General features: G+C 40.7%; 1 pseudogene; it reads left to right on the top strand.

The window, feature by feature from the left end:
* The window catches only part of LOC141569720 (ubiquitin-like modifier-activating enzyme 1), a 56,776-nt pseudogene extending 29,439 nt beyond the window's left edge, over positions 1–27,337 (top strand).
* Positions 27,338–27,772: the final 435 nt, after the last annotated feature.

Here is a 27,772-nt window from a genome sequence, read left to right as displayed (position 1 = left end):
GCAGGGAGAGCCAGGTTTTAACTTTATCCATTGCTCCCAAAAGTCTCCATAATGAATTTTGCTGATACTGCGTATCAGAACTCCATAGTCCAGAAATCAATTCACGGGTCCGTCCGGACCGGTTGTTTCTCAACCAGTCAATGATATATCTGCCTGTTTCAGGGATGTCATAACGAACAGGATCACTACCAGGGCAAGCTCTCCATGGAACAGTCTCAACATTTAATTTTAACTGTTTAGCACAAGATGGACGTGATGGAGGGATGGGCAGTTTTACTTTGCGTCCCCCGGACCAGTCGCCTAGCATGTTAAGACGAACAGTCCATCCAATTAAAGAATCATCAATATGCATAGTGACAGGGGAACTATGCAAACACCCAGTCATGGAGCTATTCTTTGCAATACAAATAGGCAATCCCAAACCTATGCCATTGTAAGTGAAATTCTTTTCCAAATGCTGTCTCATATGTCCATCAGAAGGCAATCCTAAGGCATGAGTATCATTGACATATACTGGAATTTCCGGACCTTCCCAAATAGCAGGATGAAGAATAGGTGGATCGGGCACATAGGCCCAATACATCTGGTCAGGTTCCGCTGTCACTTGGCAAAGCATCAGCAACATCATCAATGGGCTGAGGGTCCACATGTCGCACCAATCTTTCTGGCAGCCACCGAGGGCCTTCTGCATCCTGTGGAAAAACACAAACATGTCCTCGGCCCCATACGAGGACTGGGTCTGGGCCATGCCAGGAGCCCATAAGTGGGTCTTTCCATTTAACCAAAGCCTGAGGGGCTGCAGAAGGATGCCAAAAGCGCTCTGCAGCACTCTTACCATGGGCATCCAAGGTCAAAAAATTTTGAATAAAGAGAGAATGAGACAAATAATTATGAGGTGTCAGGGGGTATAACTCCCCCTTTTTTATTTTTTGTAAAGTGATTTTTAATGTTCCATGAGTACGTTCAACAATCCCTTGTCCTTGGGGATTGTAAGGAATGCCAGTAACATGATCGATCGAAAATTGCTGGCAAAATAGAGCAAATTTTTTGCTGGTATAACATGAGCCATTGTCTGTTTTAAGTTTTTTAGGAGTTTCAATCATGGCAAATGCAGCAAGGCAATGTCTAATTACATGAGATGTGGCTTCTCCTGTTTGAACGGAAGCTGCAACAAACCCAGAGAAGGTGTCAATGGAAACATGAACATATTTTAACTTTCCAAACTCAGGGATATGAGTTACATCCATTTGCCATAGATCATTAGGACGTAAGCCTCGGGGGTTGACTCCATAATGAGGCACAGGCAGAAGATGTGAACAATCTGGACACTGTTTTACTATTTGACGTGCTGCTTTTCTGGTTATTTTATACTGCAATCTTAGGCTCTGACTATTTTGATGGTGGAGGCTATGAGCCTTTTGTGCTTTTTCTATTCGAGTCAAGGCAACAAGCTGAGTAGCAGAGTCTGCAATTTGATTTCCTGAGGCCAAAGGACCTGGAAGATTAGAATGAGCTCTAATATGGCCAATGTAAAATTTTTCACAGCACAGCTGAATGGCCTGTTGTATCTGAAGAAATAGATCCTGAATAACAGGATTACTGGTACTAATAAAGGGTACTGTTTCTAAATTTTGGACAGCACGGACCACATAATGGCTATCAGAAAATAAATTAAAAGACTGGGAAGCAAAGTCAAGCAATACCATATGAACTGCTCGAAGCTCAACTATTTGAGCTGAAGCTGGAGGTGTCTGCACTCTTTTGATGACCTTATTATCGAGTGCATAGACAGCTACACCATTACTAGATCCATCAGTAAAAATATTAAGTACAGCAGGAAGAGGAGCATGTGACACAACCGAAGGAAAAATAGGAGCATGATGCTGAAAAAATTGAAGCAATTTATGCTTGGGATAATGATTATCCAATGTTCCTGCAAAACCAGCCAATGCAACAGGAAAGCTATCAGTAAACTGCATCAAACCTTGAATTTGGATTTTTGTAAAAGGAACAACAATAGAATCTGGCTCTCTTCCATAATATTTTCTAGCTTCTATGCGGCTTTCTTGAATTAAACTAGCCACAAATTCATAATAAGGAGTAAGATTTTTCTGAGCAGTCACAGGAAGATGTATCCATCTAAGTGGCCCTTCTTGCCACAAAACTGCAGTGGGTGTATGCTTAGTACTTAGTACATACACATCCAAAGATTTATCATAATCAAGGAAGGAAACATGTTGTTCCTGGATAGCCTTCTCTACTTTAAGGAGCGCTTCTCGTGCAGGCTCATTAAGAGACCTGGGAGAGGTTGGATCAGAATCCCCTTTTAAAATTTCAAACAATGGTTTAAGATCTCCAGTAGTTAGTCCCAAAGAAGGACGCAGCCAATTAATATCTCCCAACAGCTTTTGAAAATCATTAAGAGACTTAAGATGATCTTTTCTGAGTTCTATCTTTTGAGGGGAAAAATGTTGAGCAAATAACTGAAATCCCAAGTAAGAGTAAGGCTCACTTCTCTGTACTTTCTCAGGTGCAATAATAAGACCTGAAGCCAGAAGGTTCTTCTTCATATCTACAAAGCAGGCTAACAACATTCCTTCTTTCTTACAAGCCAACAAGATGTCATCCATATAATGAATGATATACACAGAAGGAAATTGTTCTTTGGTGTTATCAATTGCTTTACTAACAAACTTTTGACACAAGGTGGGGCTGTTTGCCATGCCCTGGGGAAGAACCCGCCACTGATATCTCCTCATTGGCTCTTGAAAATTTGGACTAGGGACACTAAAAGCAAACCTTTTGCAATCTTGCGGATGAAGGGGAATAGTATAAAAACAATCCTTCAAATCCAAGACTATTTTATAAGTGTCTTTTGGTATGGCAGAGGGATGAGGTAATCCTGGTTGCAAAGCCCCCATAACTTTTATAGTTTTATTTACTTTTTTTAAATCCTGTAACAATCTCCATTTTTTTGATTTTTTTTTAATTACAAAAATGGGTGAATTTCAAGGAGAGGTTGATTTAGTTATGTTGCCTTGTTTAAGCTGCTCCTGTACTAGCGCTTGAGCGGCCAAGATTTTTTTTTTAGTAAGGGGCCATTGATCTATCCACACAGGCGTATCAGATTTTCAAGTTATTGCCTCTGCTGTTTTTTGGTGGAGTACAGGTAAATCTATGACCCCTGGGGAAAATACCCCAAACCTGTTTTTTGTAAATTGGGGTTGGGCGATATAGGTTTCTGATGTCCTTGTCTTGCGCTTTCTAAGCCTTTCCCGGGAAGAAGCCCCTGATCAAACATCTGCTGAGTAACTTGAACACTCGGGCTGTAAAGATAAACTCCCATATTGCTCATAATATCACGTCCCCACAAATTCACTGGCAAACCGGGAATAATATAAGGCTGAAATGTTCCTTGATGACCATCATCATCCTGCCATGATAACAAATTACTACTTTGCTGTGGGGCGTGAGACTGACCGATACCTTGCAGGCTTGTACTCGTACTTTGCATCGGCCAATTAGATGGCCAATGTTGCGCAGATATGCAAGATACATTGGCCCCAGTATCTAAAAGCCCTTGAAAATCTTTCCCAGCAATCTTAAGCTGTAAAACAGGTCGATCTTTCTTTATTTCTTGAACCCAATATACATCCGAGGAACCAAAGCCTCGATCTCCTCATTCTTGGTCTTGTCTACTTTTCCCTATTTTCATTCTAGGCAAAATTATTAATTGGGCAATCCAAGTTTCAGAGGGAATATTGGAAATAGTCAGGGGTGAATGAACCATAATCTTAATTTTTTTGGTAAAATCCTCATCAATAACTCCCGGGGAAACTTGAATTTCCTTCATGGTTGTACTACATTTCCCTAATAAAAGCCCAATGGTTTTTGGCGGCAGCGGCCCAAAAACCCCTGTGGGTAGGGCTTGCATTTTCATTTTAGGAGTTAATACGATGTCGGCGGTGGAACACAAGTCCAATCCTGCGCTGCCTGAGGTGGCCCGGAATAAATCTGTGATGTATTTTTTTTTTGAGGTTCGTTTCCTTTTTGCTCGGGAACCTGCAGAGCCCCATAACATTGCTGATTCGGGGCCTGGGGCTGGCCCCTCACCCAGTTTCCCTGAATCGGTTTTTTATCTTTATCTGTTTTAGATTTACACTCATTAGCCCAATGTTTCCCTCTTCTGCATTTAGGGCAGACATCTGGAGGTTTCTTAGCAGGAGCAGATGCATTTTCAGTTTCTCCCTTGTCTGGGCATTGGGCTGCTCGATGTCCCCTTTTTCCGCAAGTAAAACATGCTCCAGTACGATTTTTTGTATTAAATCTTGTCTGTTGATATAGCACTTTCCTCATAGGCTTTTCTTGAATAGCAGCTGCTATCGCTATTTCCTGGGTAAAAGAGGAGCCCACATCAGTGCACAGGCGAATGTAATTAGATAATTTTTTTTTTTTTTTAATTGGCCTAATAACAGCTTGACATGCCGAATTGCCATTTTTATAGGCAAGCTGTGTTATAAAGGACTGGGTAGCAATTGATGTCCCAAAAATCCTTCCGGCTGCGGTGGTAAGGCGGGACACAAAATCTTGGAAGGGCTCGTCAGGTCTCTGTCTTATTTGAGATACATGCTCCTCTTTACGGGAGGTATCAGGCAGTATTTGCCATGTATCCTTTGCAGCTACAGAAGTTTGTGCATAGGCGCCCGGGGCAAAACCCATTTGGTTTTTTAGATTAGCGTATATCCCTTCACCTGCTAGCATTTTAAAAGTAATGGGAACTCGCCACAAGGCATTTTGATTAGCCTTTTTCTTGCAATTTTCATAAAATTTTGATTTTTACAAAAGGTAATCGCCCCCAGAAAGGCAGGCATGGGCAATATGTTTTCAATCCTCAGGGGGAGTTGCTTCTCCTGACAAAGCATCTAAAATTGCCATGGTAAAAGGAGCTATGGGTCCATACTGCACACAAGCCTCTTTTAACTCTTTTATTTTTTTTTTATTGAAATGGCTCCCAATGCCGAACTTTGATTTTTGTTTTTCTGTCAATTTTATCAAAAATAGGATAGACCCCGAACTGTTCCGTAGATTTTCTTTGCCTATGTGCTTGTTCACAAGCCATTTGAAGTGGCGATTTTACATCAAAGGAATCAGATCCCGGTTTAACATAACCCGGTGGAGGCTGAGTGGGCATATCCCAGACAGGAGGCTGTAATGGAGGATCCCACATTCCAGTCTCATCGGGGGGCGGTGCTGAAGGATCAAAGGGAGGATCCCCTCCCCCCGGATTTTAGGGATCTCTACAAGAGACTCGTGAGCCTCGAGGACCGTTTCCCTCATTTTTTGAAACCTTTAGTTCTATTAATTGTCCCTGAATCTTTTAAATCTGTTTTGACAGTGTAAGAAGAGCATCAGATGTCGGTCCCTCTTCTTGGGCCATAGCCACAACAGGGGGATATTTCTCCTTATCACACTTGGCAGCCTCATCCTCTAATTCTTCCTGATCTTTAGGGTCCAGGTTTTCCCATATATCGTCAGGAAATTCCTGACTAACAGGCTCTTTCTTTACTTTGAGAATTCCTTCTAACACTTTGGTGTCCCCTTTTTTCTCATTGCCGGCTTGTTTCACTTTTTCTAATTTACATCCTTCATGTTTTAGGTCTAAACAATCTCGAATTAAAGTCCATAGCCCAAATGTTTCAAGCGGGACCTGCTGCGGTCCATGGGCAGTATAAAAATTCTGTAATTGTTCTCCCACTTTCTGCCAGATTTCCAAGCTGACTGTTCCTTCCTCAGGAAATCACGGACAGACTTTTTTTATAAAGTCTATGAATTTATCTAACTGCTCTCGGCTTACATGACTACCGCGAGCGGCAAGCAACTTCCTAAGTCCTCTAATATACAGGTCCTTGCTGGTTGCGAGACCCATCCTTTTCCCTGACTCGGTCCTTCTTTTACACAAAGATCAATCAGGTGCCCGTCTGGCTGTGACTCTCACGGGACTAAATCTGTCTTAGCTAGAGGCGCTCCAGTATAAATCCCCGGACAGGTGGGCCGTAAAGCCCAGTCGCCGTTATGCCGTATGACAGAACCGGAACCGCAGATTGGGGCCCAATCAAGCTCCGTAACACAAAGTCGTGGAGCTATCACTCACTCACACACTCATTCGACCGAGGGGACAGTGCCTTACTCACCGCGCATCCACTGATAAGCTCTATATGAGCCGGGCCCTTTCCACGTGGTGTTCCTCACTATTACCCCTATATTCAGGTCCCTGTTCGGGCGCCACTTGTGGCGAGCCAGCCGCCACGAGTTGAACAGTTCCTGAAAAGGGGAGTGGGAATGAAAAAAGGCACTCACACAAATGCTAATGCGGCCGGTCTTCAGTGGTCCTGAAGCACCAGGTTTATTTTCTCTGCTGAATTTATACCTTTTGAGTACGTGCAAGCTCACAATCACAAAAATGCATTACATCATTAACAGTTGATTTTTAACTTTTTCCCAGAAACTTACATAATCATTGAAACTCCCCAAAATGATTGTCCCATGACAGAATCCATCAATTATCCTGATTAGCATCACTATGTCTTGAAACTGGCCGTTCCCACCTCATACCTCAAATGGCTTGTAAGCACCCTCCAGGTGCAGGCAAAGACAATGCCGCAGGAGCAAAAACCAGTTATACATTAACTGAGCCATTAAGGCTTGCAATTAGCTGTAACCATGGCTCCCCACAATTGTCCCACTGTTTTTCATATCCCCATGGCTACATTGTGGCTACTAATTTGTACTTTCTAATCCCATTACCTTTTCCTCCATCCCCACTCCTTTCAGCTGAAAATCCCATCGATAGATGACTGGATGAAGAAACTCTGGTATATTCATACAATGGAGTATTACTCAGCCATGAAGAAAAATGAAAATACTGCCAATTGTAACAGCATGGATGGACCTAGAAAATACTATGCTAAGTGAAGTAAGTCAGATGGAGAAATGATAAATACCATATGATCTCACATGTATGTGGAATCTAATAAACAGACTAAACAAACATACAAAACATAAATAGAATCATAGATTTAGAGGAAAAAAACTTAGTGTATATTTGTTGAGTGCTCAGTAGGTATTTAATTTCATTTGTCATTGTACACCTCCCATACGTTTTGTATTTTTGTTGTTTTTTTTGAAGTTTTAGTCACTGCTAATGTGGATCTATGAAAAAGCTTGGGTGGTTAGAGAGGGACCTATCTGGGAAGGCTACTGTAAAGGTCATTGTCAGTTTTGCCCGCTCTGAGTCTATCTTACCTTTCATTTAATCATCTAACTACTAGGACATCTCCAAAAGTCTGGAATACATAAGGTAGCCAAAGAAAATTTCTGCCTTTGATTCATGAGAAGACACAGAATAAATGAGAGGAAAGTTCTCAAAATGTGTTGTGAGGTCCTCTGAAGGTCCACAACACACTTTCATCCACTCTGCCACATCACAACTATTTGAAGATAAAACTAGGACATAACTTCCCGGTTACAGCCTTAGTTTATCAAATGAAAGAGGAATTTTTCACTCTATTAAGCCTTTCATAACTCAGTGACACAGTATTTTGCACATCACTAATTCATGATGACACAAAGTTTTGCATTATCTAGAGAGCCATTGAAAAGGAAAACAAAACAAAACAAAACAACAACAACAAACAGAAATAAAGGGAGTTATTGTGGATCCAAGATTTCACCTTACAGCTAAACTTTAAAACACTGCCTCTTGAGAAGCTTTGATATAGGTTTTTAAATACGATCAATTATTTTGGTTCGGATTACATGTACCTTATAAACTTGAATCAAAACCTAGAACAGATAGAACCCAGTAGTTATGAGAATCCAGTGGCATTCTAAGAGATTGTCACTTTAAACAGGTTTGCTATTATACACAATGGAATACTACACTGCTGTAAGAAAAAATGAAATAGTGCCACTTGTGACAAATTGGAATGATCTTGGAATTATTATGCTAAGTGAAATAAGTCAGACAGAAAAAGTTGAGAACCATATGATTTCATTGATTGGCGAGACATAAAAATGAAAGCAACAAAGGAACAAGACAAACACATAAAGGAACAAAAACTCAAATGATGCCTTAAAAATGGTGGCATGAGGTGAGACTTGAAATCTCCCCTAGAATTTACAACAATCAGACAGCTATAAATCCATAAAAGCCTCTCTGCAGAGCAGACAGGCAAGACTAAAAGATGCCTAACTGATATCATCTAAAGGTTGAGAAACTGGGCGATCGGGGGAGGGGTTAAGAGGAATTGTGGAGATGAGGGCCGCACTGGGGCCGAAGGATGGTCACAGACTGGAACTCAGAGCTCAAGCTCCCTGAGTTCCAGAGCAACAGCAATTGCGGGAGAGGGAAGCATTGAGACTCTTAGTGCTCCATCTATGGCCCACAGTCCTGCCTGAGAGATCAGCATATAACACGGCTGAACCCATGGCTCATGGCAGATACCTCGGAAAGAACACCGAAGGAAAAATGATGAAAATGGTTAGGCCCTCACTGCCAAGTGGAGGACAGGAAGCAAAGGCACGGAGCATAGCTTACCCCTCCTTATCTTCCTAGAGCTCACTTCACCCCCACCTTCCCAGTGCTAGAAGCAGAAAGGTACCAGTGTCAGATCCAAAGAACAGAATATTTGCAGTTCTGAGAACTGTGGCCTGCAGCCATGGACTCACAGCCCAACAAGTTTCAGTGAAGCCTTGGGTGCAGGATTGGCTCTGTTCTTGATAACTCAGAAACACCTCTCACAACACACCCAGCCATTGCTCCCACCTACCTGGGTGGATCCCTGCAGAGGTAACAAAACTGCTGAAACACACAGGCACTGCAACTAGTGCAAGAAGAGCTTCAAAATTTCAGAAGCTCTTCACATCTCCCCACAGAGGCCATGCCCTGAGCCCCAGATGACCGTCTCACAGAGAAGTTCACCATCCAGGGAATCCCCCTATTGTGTGAGAAGCTAGGACAGTGCAGAGAAAACAGTACAGCATGAGAGGGAATGAAAAAGACTGCAGTCAGAGTGAAAATAAAGCATTTTACCAACACCTAACAGGAAAGCATAAGAAAGACCTCTTGCTACCAACGTGTTGTAGAACTCATTCCTGTAATTGCCTAGGAAGAGAAATACTAATTCATTAATCACCCGGAATAACCAAGGTAACTAGGCAGCTCAGAAAGAAAATGAATAGTCTCCAGAAAATGAACTTAAAGACACAGAAATATGTGACTTAGATGACAGAGAATTCAAGATTACAGTGCTTGAAAAATACAATGAGATTCAAGAAAACATAATCAGGCAATTTAATGAACTCAGAAACACAAGCAAAGAACAAAGTGAACATTTTACCAAAGAGATTGAAATTTTTAAAGAGAACCAAATAGAATTTCTGGAGCTTAGGAACTCAATAAAAGAAAAAAGAAATGCAGTAGCCAGCTTAGGTAATAGAGCTGACCAGATGAAGGAAAGAATCACTGACATCAAAGATAGAAATCTGGAAATGACACAGATGGAAGAAGAGAGAGACTTGAGACTTCATAAAATGAAAGAACTCTACAAGAACTTTCTGACACCATCAGAAAGAGCAATATAAGAACAATGGACACATCAGAGGAGAAGAAAGGGAAAAGGGAATACAGAGTACATTCAAACAAATAGTTGATGAGAACTTCCCAAACTTGTGGAAAGAACTGGATACTCAAATTCAAGAAGCAAATAGAACACCTAATTATGCAATTCCAAAGGCCTGCTCCAAGAAATAGTGTATCGAAGTTCTCAAAAACTAACAACGTGAATTCAAACAGTCAAAGAGGATCTAATACCTGTCCTACTCAAACTCTTCCAAAAAGTTGAAGAGACCAACATTACCCTGATACCAAAACCTGGTAAGGATAACACACAAAAAAGAAAACTACAGACCAATATCTCTGATGAATACTGATGCAAAAAGTATTAAGCAGAATTCTGGAAAATATAATGCAACAATGCATTAAAAAATTATACGTCATTATACATCAATTGAGGTTCATCCCAGGGGCACAAAGATGGTTCGACATACACAAATCAATCAATGTGATATACCACATAAATACAATAAAGGATAAAAATCATATGATTATATCAATAATGCAGAAAAAGCATTCGACAAGAACAAAATCCATTTATGATGAAAAACACTTTTAAAATGTGGATAGATGCAAAATACCTTAAAATAATAAACACTATATAAGACAAACCCTCAGCTAATATCTTAATCAATGGTGAAAAACTGAAGTACTTTGCTCTACATCCAGAAACACAACAGATCTGTCCCCTGTCTACTCTCCTGTTCAACATATTATTAGAACTCATAGCCAGAGCAGTCAGGCAATCGAAAGGAATAAAAGGCATCCAAATAGGAAATGAAGGAGTTTAATTTTCACGTTTGGCAGATGACATATTGCTATGTGTACAAAACCCTAAGGACACCACCAAAAAGCTACTAGAAATAATAAAAAACACAATAAAGGTGTCAGCTACAAAAATCAACACAGAAAAGTTCATTGCATTCCCATTACTAACAATCAAATGTCAGAAAAAGAAAAAAAAAATTCTTTAGCAAATGCAATGAAAAGAATAAAATACATAGGAATAAACTTCCCCACGGATATGAAATACCTATACGATGAAAAGTGTAACACATTTTTTAAAAGAAATTGAAGAAGACAAATAAAAGACATTCCATGTTCATGGACTGGAAGAGTCAACATAGTTAAAATGGCCATTTACCCAAAGCAATATACAGATTTAATGCAATCCCCATAAAAATCCTAGTGGGTTTTTTATTTTTTTAAAGGAATAGAACAAAAAAATCATCAGATTTGAATGGAACCAAAAAGACCCCAAATACTGAAAACAAGCCTGAGAAAAAAGACCAATGGTTGATCAAAATGGTGGTATGAGGTGAGCCTCTGTAAAGGTCCCCTGGAATTTACAACTAATCGAACAACAATAACTCCACAAGGACTCCCTGCACAGCAGACAGGCAAGATGAAAAGGCCCACTACTGAATTCACCTGAATGTGGGCGAATGGCGCGAGCGGGGGAGGAGGAAAGGGAGAAGTGCAGTGACGGAGCCTCGCGGGTGCAGGACGCAGACATAGCTCAGTGCTCTGAGCTCGCTGCATCCCGGAACGACTACAGCTGTGAGAGAGGGAAGAACTCGGACTGCTAGGGCTCTGCTTATGGCCTACAGGGTTGAGGAGGCAGCATATAACACGGCTGAACCCAACGTTCATGGCAGAGACCTCGGACAAAAGACTGAGTGAGGAAGACTGAAAATGGTTGTGGTGGTTTAAGCCCTCACTGCTGAGCAGAGAATGGAAGCCTTAGGCAATGAGACAAGCAGCCCCCTCCCTACCCTCCCAGAGATCACCCCGACCCCACCTGCCTGGTGTTAGAAGTTGAACAGTAGCAGTGTCAGATAAAAAGAACAGAATAATTGCTGTTCTGAGAACTGTGGACTACAGACACAGATTCCCAGCCCAACTAGCTCCAGAAAAGAAGAGGGAGCTGTGAAAGCAGGACCGGCTGTGGTGGTGGTCGCCGCCATTGCTCTGGGCACACCTCTCACAAATCACCCTGCCCTTGGTCCCACCTAACTGGGAAATCCCTGCAGGAGTAAATAGAACTGCTAAAACACAGGGGCTCTGAATCTGGTGCAGGAAGAGCTTTGGAACTTCAAAAGCTCTCTGCATACCCACAGGGACACTGCACCCTGTGACCCAGGCAAGCTATTAACAGAGATGAAGCCCGTCTCCCAGGGAATCCCCCCATTGTGTGAGAGTTGGAATAGTGCAGAGAAAATATAGCACTATCATGTGAGAGACAAAAAAAAAGGCTGTAGTCGGAGACAAAATAAAATATTCTACCAACAAGTACTGGAAAACAAAGGAAAGACCTCTTCCTATCAACCTGTTGCAGAAACCACTCCTGTAGATGTCAAGGATGAGAAATAATAAATCAGTCATAGCCATGAATAACCAAGGCAACAAGACAGCTCAAAAGAAAGTTAAAAGTCTCCAGAAAAGGAACTTAAAGATATGGAAATATGTGACTTAAATGACAGAGAATTCAAGATTACAGTTCTGAAAAAACTCAATGAGATGCAAGAAAACACAGAAAGGCAGTTTAATGAACTCAGAAACACAATCAAAGAACAACATGAGCATTTTAAAGAGATTGAAATTTTAAAAAAGAACCAAATAGAATTTCTGGAGATTAAAAACTCAATAGAAGAAATTAAGAATGAAATAACCAGCTTAGGTAGTAGAGTTGACCAGATGGAGGAAAGAATCAGTGACATCGAAGATAGAAACCTGGAAATTACACAGATGGAAGAAGAAAGAGACTTGAGACTTAAAAGAAATGAAAGAACTCTACAAGAACTTTCTGACTCCATCAGAAAGAGCAATATAAGAATAATGGGCATACCAGAAGGAGAAGAAAGAGAGAAGGGAACAGAGAATATATTCAAACAAATTGTCGAAGAGAACTTCCCAAACTTGTAGACAGAACTGGATCCTCGAATCCAAGAAGCAAATAGAACACCTAATTACCACAATCCCAAGAGGCCTTCTCCAAGGCACATTGTACTGAAGTTGTCTACAATCAATGACAAAGAAAGAATCCTCAAGGCAGCCAGGGAAAAGAAGACAGTAACTACTAGATTATCATCAGATTTCTCAGCAGAAACTCTACAAGCCAGGAGGGAGTGGAACCAAATATTCAAACTATTGAAAGAGAGAAATTATGAGCCAAGAATCATATATCCAGCAAAGATATCCTTTAGATATGAAGGAGGAATAAAGACCTTTTCAGACATACAGAAGCTGAGGGAATTTTCTAATACACGACCTGCACTACAAGAAATACTAAAGGAGGCTATTCGACCACCATCAACAGGGACAATTTGTGGCAACCAAAACTCAAAAAGAGGGAAAGTAAAGCCCTGAACCACAATACGGGAATGGAGAAAGTAAGCGGGCTGAAGAAAATGGAATACTCTAAATATCAAACTTTCTTTTACATAAACTTAAGGGTAACCACTAAAAAAAAATCCAGAACTGAAATATATACTGTAATAAAAGAAGAAACAGAGGGAAACATCATAGAATACCACCACACAGAAATAATAGACAACAACAAAAAGGCAAAGAAACAATGGAGACACAGCCTTACAAGAAAACTAAAGATAGAATGACAGGAAATACTCACATATCAATAATCACCCTAAATGTAAATGGACTAAACTCACCAATAAAAAGGCACAGAGTAGCAGATTGGATCAAAACACTAAACCCAACCATATGCTGACTCCAAGAGACACACTTCAGCTACAAGGACAAGCATAGACTCAAAGTGAAAGGGTGGAAATTGACATTCCAAGCAAATGGTACCCAGAGAAAATCAGGTGTAGCCATAATGATATCTGATGAAACAGCCTTCAGGGTGAGAAAGATAACAAGAGACAAACAGGGACATTTCATAATGGTAAAGGGGAGTGTACAACAAGAAGACATAACAGTCATCAATATTTATGCCCCCAATCAGGGAGCACCGAAATATACCAAGCAACTACTAACAGAACTAAAGGAGAAATTGACCAAAACACAATTATACTAGGGGACTTAAATACATCATTGACAGCTATAGATAGATCATCCAAACAGAAAATAAATAACAAAATAGCAGCCCTAAATGACACATTAGATGAAATGGACATAATTGACATTTATAGAGCACTTCATCCTAAAACATCAGACTATACATTCTTTTCTAGTGTACATGGAACATTCTCAAGGATAGACCATATATTGGGACATAAAATCAGCCTCAACAAATTTAAGAAGATTGAAATCATACCAAGCATATTCTCTGATCACAAGGCTTTGAAATTGGATATCAACTGCAAAAAGAAAGCAGGAAAACACAAATACATGGAGATTAAACAACATACTTTGAAAGGATGACTGGGTCAAAGAAGAAATTAGAGGAGAGATCAAAAGATACATAGAAACAAATGACAATGAAAATACATCCTACCAAAATTTTTGGGATGCAGCAAAAGCAGTTTTAAGAAGGAAATTCATATCATTACAGGCGTATCTCAAGAAACAAGAAAAATCCAAATAAATAACCTGATGTTACACCTTAAAAAACTAGAAAAAGAAGAACAAGTAAAACCCAAGGTCAGCAGAAGAAAGGAAATAACAAAAATTAGAGCAGAACTAAATGAAATAAGAACAAAAGACAATAGAAAAACTTAATGTGACTAAGAGCTGCTTCTTTGAAAAGATTAACAAAATTCACAGACCCTTCGCTAGACTCATTAAGATAAAAAGAGAGAAGACACTAATTAACAAAATCAGAATGAAAAAGGGGAAGTTATCACGGACACCACAGAAATACAAAGGATCATCCAAGAATACTACGAAGGACTATATGCCACCAAATTCAATAACCTAGAAGAAATGGACAAGTTCTTAGAAACATATAGCCTTCCAAGGCTGAACCATGAAGAACTGGAAAATCTAAACAGACCGATCACCAGTAACGAAATCGAATCAGTCATCCAAAACCTTCCCAAAAGCAAAAGACCGGGATCAGATGGCTTCACTAGTGAATTCTACCAAACCTTCAAAGAGGATCTAATACCAATCCTGCTCAAACTCTTCCAAAAAATTGAAGAAGAGACAGTACTCCCTAACTCATTTTATGAGGCCAACATTACCCTGATACCAAAACCTGGTAAGGACAACACAAAAAAAGAGAACTACAGACCAATATCTCTGATGAATACAGATGCAAAAATCCTAAACAAAATTCTAGCAAATCGAATGCAAAAATGCATTAAAAAGATTATTCGTCACGACCAAGTGGGGTTCTTCCCGGGGCACAAGGATGATTCAACATCAGCAAATCCATCAATGTGATACATCACATAAACAAAATAAAGGACAAAAATCATATGATTATATCAATTGATGCAGAAAAAGCATTTGACAAGATACAACATCCATTTATGATTAAAACACTTAATAAAACATGTACAGAAGGAAAATACCTTAACATAATAAGGGCCATATATGACAAACCCTCATCTAATCTCATAATTAATGGTGAAAAACTGAAGCCCTTTGCTCTACATTCAGGAACACGACAGGGCTGTCCCCTATCACCTCTGCTTTTCAACATAGTGTTGAAGTCCTTGCCAGAGCAATCAGGCAAGAGAAAGAAATAAAAGGCATCCAAATTGGGAATGAAGAAGTTAAATTATCACTCTTTGCAGATGACATGATGCTATATATAGAAAACCCTAAAGACTCCACCAAAAAGCTATTAGAAACAATCAACGAATACAGTAAAGTTGCTGGCTACAAAATCAACGTACAAAAGTCCATTGCATTCCTATATACTAACAATGAAATCTCAGAAAAAGAAATGAAAAAACAATTCCTTTTGCAATTGCAGCAAAAAGAATAAAATACCTAGGAATAAACTTAACCAAGGATGTGAAGGACCTATATGGTGAGAACTATAAGACATTTTTGAAAGAAATTGAAGAAGACACAAAGAAATGGAAAGACATTCCGTGCTCATGGATTGGAAGAATCAACATAGTTAAAATATTACTCAAAGCAATATACAGATTTAATCCCCATCAAAATCCCAATGACATTTTTTCAAAAAATGGAACAAAAAATCATCAGATTTGTTTGGAACCACAAAAGACACCGAATAGCCAAAGCAATCTTAAGAAAAAAGAACCATACTGGAGATTTCACACTCCCTGACTTTAGCTTGTACTATAGGCCTGCAATAATCAAAACAGCATGGTATTGACATAAAAACAGACACATGGACCAACGGAATAGAATTGGGAACCCAGAAATAAGACCACATAAATATGGACAGATAATTTTTGACAAATAAGGTGAAAACATGCAATGGAGGAAAGACAGCCTCTTCAATAAATGATGCTGGGAGAATAGGATAGCCACGAGGAAAAGAATGAAACTGGACTGCTATCTGTCACCATGTACCAAGATTAATTCAAAATGGATCAAAGACTTAAGCATAAGACCTGACACAATAAACTGCACAGAAGAAAACATAGGTACTAAACTTATGGACCTTGGGTTCAGAGAGCATTTTATGAATCTGACTCCCAAGGCAATGGAAGTAAAAGCTAAAATAAATGAAAGAGACTATATGAAACTTAAAAGCTTCTGCACAGCAAAAGAAACCATTGACAAAATAAAAAGGCAACCAACTGAATGGGAGAAGATTTTTGCACACAGTGTCTCCAATAAAGGGCTAATATCCAAAATATACAAGGAACTCATGAAACTCAACAACAGAAAAACAAACAACCCAATTGAAAAATGGGCAGAGGACCTGAAGAGACATTTCTCCAAAGAGGACATACAAATGGCAAATAGATATACGAAAAAATGCTCAACATCACTAATCATCAGAGAAATGCAAACAAAACCACAATGAGATATCACCTCACTCCAGTCAGAATGGCTATCATCAACAAGACAAATAGTAACAAGTGTTGGAGAGGCTATGGAGAAAAGGAGCCCTCATACACTGTTAGTGGGAATGCAGAGTGGTGCAGCTGTTATGGAATCAATGTGGAGGTTCATCAAAACATTACGAATAGAATTACCGCATGACCCAGCAGTCCCTCTCCTGGGTATCTACCCGAAAAATCTGAAAACATTTAGAGATAAAGACAGTGTGCTCCAATGTTCATTGCAGCTTTGTTTACGGTGGCCAAAACATGGAAACAACCAAAATGTCCTTCAATAGATGAATGGATAAAGAAGTTGTGGTATATATACACAATGGAATACTATTCAGCGCTAAGAACAGATGATATAGGAACATTTGTGACAACATGGATGGATCTCGAGAGTATAATGCTAAGCGAAATAAGTCAGACAGAAAAAGCAGAGAAACATCTGATTTCACTGATATGTGGTATATAAGCCAAAAACAACAAAAGAACAAACAAATGAGAAACAAAAACTCATAGACACGGACAATAATTTAGTGGTTACCATTGGGTAAGGGGGTGGAGGGTGGGAGATAGCATACAGGGGATCAAATATATGGTGATGGAAGGAGAACTGACTCTGGGTGGTGAACACACAATGGGATTCATAGATGATGTAATACAGAATTGTACACCTGAAATCAATGTAATTTTACTAACCATTGTCACCCCAATAAAAAAAAAATCAATGGTGGAAGTATTACACTCCTTGACTTCAGCTTGTACTACAGAGCAACAATAATGAAAACAGTATGGTATTGCCAGAAAAGCAGACACACAGACCAATGGAATAGAATTGAGAACACAGAAATAAATCCACAGAATATGGACACATACTTTTTGACAAAGAATCCAAAAACATAAAATTAAAAAAGAGAGCCTCTTCAATAAATAGTGCTGGGAGAGTTGGAAAGACACATGCAATAGAATGAAACTAGACCGCTGTCACCATGCACCAAAATTAACTCAAAATGAATCACAGACCTAAACATATGACCTGCAACAATAAACTGCACAGAAGAAAACAGGTACTAAACTTATGGTCCTAGGGTTCAAAGAGGATTTTTTGAATTTGACTCCAAAGGCAAGGGAAGTTAAAGCTAAAATAAATGAATGGGACTCTATCAATTTGAAAAGCTTCTTCACAGCAAGAGAAACAATCAATAAAATAAACAGACAACCAACCTGATGGGGGAAAATATTTGCAAACAATGCCTCCAATAAAGGGTGAATATCCAAGTATATAACAAACTCATAAAACTCAAGAATAAAAAACCAATCCAATATTAAAAAATGGGCAGAGGACCTGAATAGACATTTCTCCCAACAGGACATACAAATGGTCGGTAGACTTATGAAAAAAACGCTCAACATCACTAATCATCAGAGAAATGAAAAGTAAATTCTCAATGACATATCACCTCACACAAGTTAGAATGATTACTATCAACAAGACAAATAGTAACAAGTGTTGGAGAGGCTGTGGAGAAAAAGGAACCCTCAGACACTGTTGCGGGGAATGCAGAGTGGTGCAGCCACTATGGAAGGCAGTGTGTAGATTCCTCAGAAAATTCAAAAGAGAATTACCACATGACCCAGCATGCCCTCTCCTTGGTATCTGACCAAAAAATCTGAATATTTATCCATAAGTATACATGTGCTTTGATGTTCATTGCAGCTGGATGTGTGGTGGCCCAGACATGGAATAACCAAAGTATCCTTTGATAGATGATTGGATAGAGAAGATGTGCTATATATACACAATGGAATTTTATTTTGCCATAAGAAAGACGAAATAGTGCCATTTGCGACAACATGGATGGATCTTGACATTATTATGCTAAGTGAAATAAGGCAGAAAAAGTTGAGAAACATATGGTTTCACTGACATGTGGTATATAAAACTGAACACAATAAACAAACAAGAAAAACAAATGAAACAACTAAAAGTCGTAGACAATAGGCAATAGTTTTTGGTTACCAGTGGGTTTGGGAATGGTAGTAGATCAGGGTAAAAGGGATCAAATATGTGGTGATGGAATGAAAACTGACTTTGTGTGGTGAACACACAGTGATACATAGATGATGTATTGCAGAATTGTATCCCTGAAACCTATGTAACTTTACTAACAATGGTCACCCAACAAACTTTTATTTTTAAAATAATCTAATAACAACTGTAAAAACAAACAGATTTTCCAAAATGTATGGGCAACTTGACTATTGTTACTGCAATTTTATTTTGGAACTTTTTTTTTTTTCCCAAAATTGTATACTGTGTATTGGATTTAACTCCATTTTTAAACGGATTAAAACATTTTTAAAGTTTCTCATTTTTAATTTCTCATATGGGAACTACTGTTAGGGACATAATAGAGACTCTTTTTAAGACCATTATATATGAGAACCTCTGCAGAAAACTGTAAATACAATATAGGAGATTAATATAGGAGATACATTATAGGAGATACAATATAGGAGATTAAGAACATCACAGAGAGGAGTGTACCAGGTAAAGGTAATGGTCTCAACAAAACTATATAGTTGAAATATGCCTTGGTTATGTTTCAGGAATGGAGAGATCAGATGCAGGGTACCATGGTAAGAGATGAGGTTGTGGGAGTACCAGGGCTAATTCATTTCACCCTAAGTGAAAGTGGAAGCAAGTGGAGGGTTTTGACCAGAAGAGAAACGTGGCCTGACTTGGGCTTTTAGGGGGTCCTGTTTATTCTTTTGCCAGGATGTTGGTTTAGTTTGGGTGAATGCATCCTAATTCTGGCAGTTTTTAAACAAAAGAGAGTGACAGAGAGACAGCGAGGAATATGAATGATGCATAGAGAAAAGACCAGATATCTGACCCACTGTGTTCCGTTTGTGTCATTGTTTCCCTCTATACTCACCCCATACATCACTTGTCCCAGCCGCAGCCATGTGGCATTTGTCATAGACCATCTCTTCTGATAAACCAGGGAGACTCCTGAATGTGGAGCCTAGGTGGCACCCATCATTATAGAAGTCAATCCTGAGGACAGCTTTACAAAGCTTTGTTGGGTGAATGTTTGTAACAGCTCATTCCCCATCCCCATCCAGAAACTGAAGTCTGCAGCTGCGCATGAAATCAATGGAAACATCCACACCATGAGCTGTCAGAACCGTGTGGGCCCTGACATAGAGGGTATCTATGATGACGATTTCTTCCAAAACCTGGATGGTGTGGCCAATGCCCTGGACAATGTGGCTGCCCATAAGTTTGGAGGCGTGTGAGGAGAGCAGAGCCGGTGTGTATTTCAGGGTGCACCTGTCCCTCCTCACCTGTTCTGATTCTGTCTCCCCCACCTCCCCACAGGGATATACATGGACTGCTGCGCTATGTACTACCATAAGCCACTACTGGAGTCAGGTACACTGGGCACAAAGGGCAGTGTACGAGTGGTTATTCCCTTCTTGACAGAGTCGTATAGCTCCAGCCAGGACCCTCCTGAGAAGTCCGTCCGTTCCCACCTGCACCCTGAAGAACTTCCCCAATACCATTGAGCACACCCTGCAGGTCATCAAAGTGAAGGGAAGAGGGGAAGACACACCCGGGCACGTAATAAGGGTTTGGAGCACCTGGGCAGTCTCTCGGCCACTAACCCCTTGATGTACCCATGAAGCAAGCCTCCATGTCTCTCACTGTACACCCATATCTCTCACTGTACAGCCTCAGCTTTTCAAAATTATTCATTTTTAACGTTCAAGTGTTTATTTTGGAAATACACAGACATGTAGTTTAATTAAATCAGCACACATCAGAAAAGTGAGGAGAATATGTTTTCTTGCTGAACAAAATTAATTGTTAATATCATATGTGCTAGTTATGTAATGTCCTCTGATATTAAATGCAATTACAGACTTCCTTAACTGTTGCCAAAAAATATGTGTAACAGCTGGCTTGTCAGGAAAATTCTGTTTGTATAATTCATCTACATGCAGAAGAATGTACATATGATCAAGATGGACAAAGTAAACTTGTCCAGTAAACCGTTTATATTTATTGTATTATCCAAATGATTACATTGTTTTGTACACGCCTGAAACCAATAAAAAAATTGCCACAATCACCATTGTACCATCAAAGTGATTGTTAATGCAGTCTTTTAAGGCTAAGTTTAGTAGCAGAATGTGGGTAGGAACAAAATGAGGAGAAAAAGAAACAGCTTTGTTATTTTTTGTTCCATACAAGCAGCTACAGAATGGATTATTTATATTTGTGCACTCATTACAGTGTGAGTGTGTGTGTAGTTGTGTGGCCAACCTCCAACGAACGACATACCATGCATGTGTGAAATACACTCTATTACTCCCTGCCAGACATGTAGGAAGGTGTATGAAACAGTTTTTAAAACAAATTTACTATGAGACTCTGGGACTTGACCTCTTCATGCTTCAGATTCCTTATCTGAAAAACTGTCGCGTCCAGCACAACACAGGCAGTGAGATAACGAGAAGGGGTGGTGAAGGGTTAAGAAAGAAACAGAAATCAAGAAAGTTATGAAACGGGGCCAAGGGTCTCCCAGCCTCAAAGGACTGAGAGCCCCGAATCGGGTCGCCTTCTGGCTTTTATTGATATACACACAAGGAAGCAGCATTGTTTTCTCCACGGTCTGTGAGTCTCATACCTCATACCAGAAAACTGATTCAAAACAATCACCCTTGCCTGCAAACAGCCGGAACAGTAGACCCATTATGTCTTAACAATTATGATATGTGCCTCCCCAGGAACAAATCCTTTATGCTAAAACTTATTGTTAAGAATGGAAGGAGAACTGATGTTATTACATTATTGGCTCACTTCCCAAGCAGATTGTGTGAAGGAATATAGCCACATAGACAGAAACTCTCCTTAGCTGGAGGAAGGTGGGGGCTGTGCCCATCTCTATTGACCCTGTGAGTTCTCCTGTTGGTCCACCTGGCTTGGGTTGTTTCTCCCATGAGGACTCTTATCCGTCATTGGCTGACCAACCATCTTTTGGGGCATGAAGTGTAAACACAAAGGTGAAGCAAAGTCCCTGAAAGGAACAGTCTCACAGACTCTTCTTTCTTTAGGGATAGGCACGAGGAGACAAATGGTTAGGCTGCTGCGTGACAACAAAAAACGACAATGATCGTAGCATTTTTCACATGGCTTTGGGAAGCACTTACCACTTAACATGCACATGGCATTGTTGAAAGTAAGCTTTGAATATGTACATTCATTCATTCATTCTTTCATATCAACCCCATGAGACATAGATATTACTGCTTCAATATATGATTTTGAAATAAGGGTACAGAGTGAAAGGTATCATCTTGTGTATATACCTGAAGTTCCAAAACAGAGACAGAGCTGGGGTTTGGACCACCCCAGCATTGAGATGCTCAACATCACTCCACCAATGACTATATTTATCAACCTCGTAATTTTTTGGAGGGCAAAACCTCTATATTGTTTTCTGCCCAGTCCCCAGGACCTGCATAGGGAGCATTTATATTTTCTTTTTGGTGTGAACATTTTCCTATTTTACTGAGGCCTAACACACCTAGAATAAGGTCCATGCATCTTAAGCATAAGTTATCACACATGTGAGCATGTGTAACTACTACCGAGAACAAGGTCATTCATTTTTAAATTGAGGTGCTGGGGGCTTGGGACATTTGAGGAGACACATTGTGGGGCTTTGCTCCTGTGTTCTCCTGTGGTAGGTAGTCATGTTGACCTATTTGCCTTATTCACTGATCGTCTTTCTAGTGTCTACAGAAATCCACGTTGTCGCCCATAATCCGTGTACTCTATTTACTTTGTCTGTGATGGGTTAGGGGTGAGTTTGAAGGCCTCTTTCAGGAGCCGCAGAAAACGTGAACCAGTATCCCATGTGAATAATCCACCCGCCCAAACGGTCCCTCACCCTATCTCCTGCCTGCCAGCCAAGGCATGATGTGAACACTAACACTGAGTACATGGCACACTTTTTGGGTCTATCAACAAATACTTGGTCCTCGTCCTGTGGATGGGCTTTAGGACTGGCTTTCCATTGAACAAAGTCCTGTCCTGTGACCTCCCTTTGATTCCTGATAGGGACTCCAAGTTTATGGATAGTACACTATGGCTGGACAGCACACAACCACTGAAGAAACTGGAAGCTCTTCGGCGCAGCCTGATTCTGCAGCAGCTGCAGACCTGAGCCAACTGTGTGAGCGGGCTTGCTGGCACCAGCATACCCAGTAGTACAGCAACATCCAGCAGCTGCTGCACAACTTTCCTCTTGACCAGGTACAATATACTAGCTGGGTCCATCTGGCAGACTACATATCCTGGAAATAGGGAACTAACCACAGGTCCTTGTCAAGGCTGACTCCACGTAAATCAGCAGTGGCAAGCGCATCAAGGCATGGAGCCCATAAAATTACTAAGTCCATGCTTTTTGCAGTGAAATACCTCCCCCCACATTCCCTGTCTCAAACAAGATATTAGTTTCTATTTCCCTTACCTGTAGTATAGGATGAGACATAATCAAAGGCCATTCGGGACTATGGAGATTATAGGAGAGAAATTTGGAAGATAAGGGCACAGGAAGTCCCAGTTCCATTTGACCTTGGGTAAAATTGTGTATTTTCCCTGTACACCTCACTATCCCCACCTGTGAGGTTGGGATACTGGTAACTGATTTATTGGGAGTTTGGGGAGGATGAATTTCTTCATTAAATTGATAGGTTAATTAAGTTAGGACGGTGCCTGGAAATTCATAACGGTTTGATCAATAGCTGTGTTTCCGGAAACAAACCTGTGTTTCTGGCAACAAAGCCCAGGAATACTGAGTAGGAAATCCTGGGGCAGAAATGAGGAGGCAGGATTGTCAAGAAAACTCTCCTCTCGGGTCCTTCTCTCCCAAAAACCTTTCTCTCCTTTTAGCTTACAAACTCAGGAGACCCGTTCTGGTCTGGGCCCAAATGCTTTCCACACCCGTTCATCTTTGATGTCAACAATGTAATTCCCCTCTCTAGAGTGTCCTAAGATATCTCTCCTCATCTCTCTCATCTCTGTGTCCATAGCTGATCTTCAATTCCAGCTGATCTTCCCTACAATCAGTTTGCTCAGTGATACAGGAGGTGACCTGTTACTCATTTGTGAGGTTCTCCCTCTCTCTCCCTGTCCTGGGGCGTGCTCTATAAATCTGCCTCTAGGTTGGATGTCCCCCATGCATATATTTCCATTTCTTCCTCTTCATATCTCTCCTCTTCATACCTCTCCCTTGTTTCCCTTTCCAAATACTGTTTCTATCATGTTCTTTCTGTATGTTTCATTCTAAGTGTCTTCTCTTCTTCTGTTTTCTTCATCTCATCCTCCATACATACACTTAACAATGGTACCTCGGTTTTTGAATGTATTCTGTTCCAGAAGACCATACCAGTTCTGAAACATTCGAAAACAGCCGAAAGCTAGGCCTCAGGATCTTGCACTTAGCAGAAGCCTTGTGACATGTTTGACTTCCGAAACATGTTAAAAAACTGAAGCATTTACTTCGGGGTGTATGGTGTTCGTAAACTGAAATATTTGTCAGGGGAGACGTTTGAAAACTGAGGTACTACTGTACTTCCACCATTCTTCCTCTTGGTTACCCTTTTCATATTTTCTCCAATTTGTCCTTTTCCATATTGCTCTCCTCTTCCTGGTCTGCATTTCCTCACAGTGCCCCTTCATGTATCTTCTCCTACTGTATGTGTCCCTTGATTCCCTTATATCTTCTTCTGTGTCTCTCCATCACCCTGTGCTTCTTCATTCTTCTTCAACATCATCTGTGTTTGCATCTCCATCTACATGCTTTTTAAAAACACTTGGTTAGAAAAACACCTAAGATTTACCATGTTAATCAATTGTTCATGTACTGTTCATGAGTATTAAGAACATCCAGACTGCTGAGCAACGGATCTCTGGAACTTTCTTGCAAACCTGAAACTTATCCATTAAACAATAATTCCACATTCCCCCTCCCCCCATTCCCTGGCAGCCACCATTTTACTTTCTATCTCTATGGTTTTGAATGTTCTAGGTACCTCATACGAGTAGGATCATAGTACTTGTCTTTCTGTCTCTGGCTAAGCATAATGTCTCTGGCTCCATCTGTGTTGTTGCAAGTGACAGTGTTTTCCCACTTCTTAAGACTGAGTGAAGGTCTATTGAATGCATAGACCACCTTCTGCTTATTCATTCAGCTGTCACTGGATCCTGGGTTTCTTGCATATGTGCTGTTATCGATTGTGAATAGTGCTGCTATCAGCATCCTTTTTAAATGTGTTTACCTCTGTTCCCCACTATCTGCAGACATATGTCTCTTCTTGTCTCCACTCCTGTTTACCTCTTCCTTTTTGTGGGTGTTTTCTGCTCTATCTTTTCCCATCCACACTGCTCTTTCCCACAGTGTCTTTCCCTTTGAAAACCCTTGCCTACCTGAACAACTCTGCCCACCCTGGGATCCTTCTTTTTCACACCAGACCCTGACCTGGGACCTAAAGGACTAACATGTCCCTCACTTCCTGCAGACAGTAGCCACCTGCAGACGGGCACTCAAGGCCATGCTGCCCAGCCCTGAGAAGCTCACTGGATTTAAGATGTACCCCACAAACTTTGAGAAGGTTGTAGGAGGGTGCCCTTGACGGGAGGAGAATGGCTGAGCCATATTAAGCTTTTGTGTGAATTCTAGGCTTGTCTCCATAGTCATTGTCTAGGCTAATCATCCTTTTTGTTCAGGGGGAGTCTTTGGATAGTGTGGCAGGTAATTGAGGTGGATAATACTTGAGTCTCTAATAATCAGAGCACCTTTCTTTCCTCTAACCCTGTCTCCCCATCCTTCCTCCCTTTCCACTTACAACAGGATGATGACAGCAACTTCCATATGGATTTCATTGCGGCTGCATCTAACCTTCAGGCAGAGAATTATAACATTCCCCCTGCAGACTGTCATAAAGTAAGGATCATCTAGACCTAATATTTCACCTTTGCTTCAGCTGGAATCTACCATCTACCACATTGGATCTCTTCTGGAGACCCTGAGCCTCTCAAATGACTACCTGGTCACCTTCTGTGTCACAGAGTAAGCTGATTGCAGGAAGATCATCCCAGCCATCACCACAGCCACAGCAGCTATAGTTGGTCTTGTGTGTCTGGAGCTCTACAAAGTGGTGTAGGGACAACAGGAGCTTGCATCCTAGAACAGCTTTATCAACCAGGTCCTGTCCTTCTTCAGCTTTTCTGTGCCCCTTGCGCCAACTCGTCACCAGGGAAGATTTTAGTGTTGCTCATGAGTGACTGAGATGGTGTGTGGGGGGATAGTAGTGTGTTTGTGAGTGTGTGTGTATATGTATATGTATGTGTGTGTGTATAGAATTGGTCAAGTGTCTACCATCCTAGGTGAGGCTTTGTATAATCAGCTACCCATACCATTGGCGTACCCTTTGCTCATTCATCATAAAGTTTGAAAGGGCATGTTTTAGGAATGATAAGGAGAGGTCCAGTATAGTTAGGGGACACTAAGTGGGAAGGTTAAGCAACATTGGATAGGAGTGAGAAAAATAGCAGATTCTCCATCGTGTTTGACCTTGTTGCTCATTGTAAGAATATCATTTGCTGACTCTGGGTGGTGAATTCACGGTGTGATGTATAGATGATATATTGCAGAATTGTACACCTGAAATCTATGTAACTTTACTAAAAATTGTCACCCCGATACAAATTAATAATATATACACACACACATACATATACATATATATGAATATACAAGTCACATCTGACTTCTGCAATTACAAGAGGAACTCAAAGTGGTTCTCATTAGCATCCAGACACTTCTGATTTTGGTGAACTACTGCTTGAGCAACATTGACCAAAGTGTCCCCTTATACACATTTTTTGGCACACCCTGGTATGATCTGTCCATAGACTATTGCAAAGTCACTAAAAATTACATTCATGATATGGTGTTAGAACGCAGGACGTGAATACCTCTAGGGTGTGGGGAGTGGCTGGCAAGGGACATGAGGGGGCTTCTGAGAGTTGACAATATTCTATTCCTTCATCTGGGTGCTGGTTATACAGGTGTGCTCATTTCGTGAAAATTTGTTGTGTGGTAGTCTGGATATGTTCCCTTTTCTGGATGGATGTTATACTTCAATAAACATTTAACTTAAAAAAAATCAGTTGCTTCCTCAAGATGAAATGGGGCCACAAGAAGGTTTTGAACAAAACGGTGTAGTGATTGATCAAATCTCACATGTCAAGAGCAGAATGATCTGGGATGGCCCCGATTCTACTCCACTGTGCTTTGTCGCACAGTACAATAACCAAGAATAGATATTGTGGGATTGCTTTGAGGTACAGGTGGTGAAGCATAGCAGTGAAGACATGATCCTCAGGCAGTTCCTCAATTACTTCAAGGCAAGGCCTATCCTTCCCTCACTCCCCCTGGGGCAGCAATTTGTGCAAGTGACTTGGACTCTCCATTGCAGTGACACTCTTGTTCCTCCTCCTTCTTCTCACATTCTCCAGACAGAACACACATTACAGATCACCATGCTGTGCCAAAGAAACTCGATGCTCTACTCCTTTTTCATGCCAGCCATGAGCCCCAGGAACAGTTGGATCAGCCATGAGTTGACAACTGGACCAGGCTGAAAAAAGCCCAGTGTAAGGTGGCAAGTCTCAACTTGTAGCTAACCACTTACCTTCCCTGACTCCTCCACCGTTTTTGCCCCTATGTGTCCTTCTCTTGCTTTCCACCTTCCTGACTCTCTTCTTTCTCACCCAGAGTAACAGAAATCAGGAGCCATGTGTCAAATCAAAAGTAGGAGGACCAGGTGTGGACACTTGTGCTTGAGCTGTGCTGCAATTATGAGAGTGGTGTGGACGTTGAGATCCCCTATGTGCAATAGACCATCCATGACCCCTCTATGCCCCTGTAACTCAATCTCAGTCATTCTATTTACAGAACCCCACTAGCTATGGTGAAAGCGGGGTCCAGCCCATTACATAGGCCTTACAATCTTCTACGAAGTTTTATTTGCTGGTGCCCAGCACTGTTTAGAATTGAAATTCTTAGTAAAGCGTTCT

The sequence above is a fragment of the Rhinolophus sinicus genome, chromosome X, assembly GCF_036562045.2.
Source record: "Rhinolophus sinicus isolate RSC01 chromosome X, ASM3656204v1, whole genome shotgun sequence".
NCBI classification, from domain to species: Eukaryota; Metazoa; Chordata; class Mammalia; order Chiroptera; family Rhinolophidae; genus Rhinolophus; species Rhinolophus sinicus.
The sequence above is the reverse complement of the archived record's forward strand: the minus strand, read 5'-3'. Positions and strand labels throughout refer to the sequence as shown.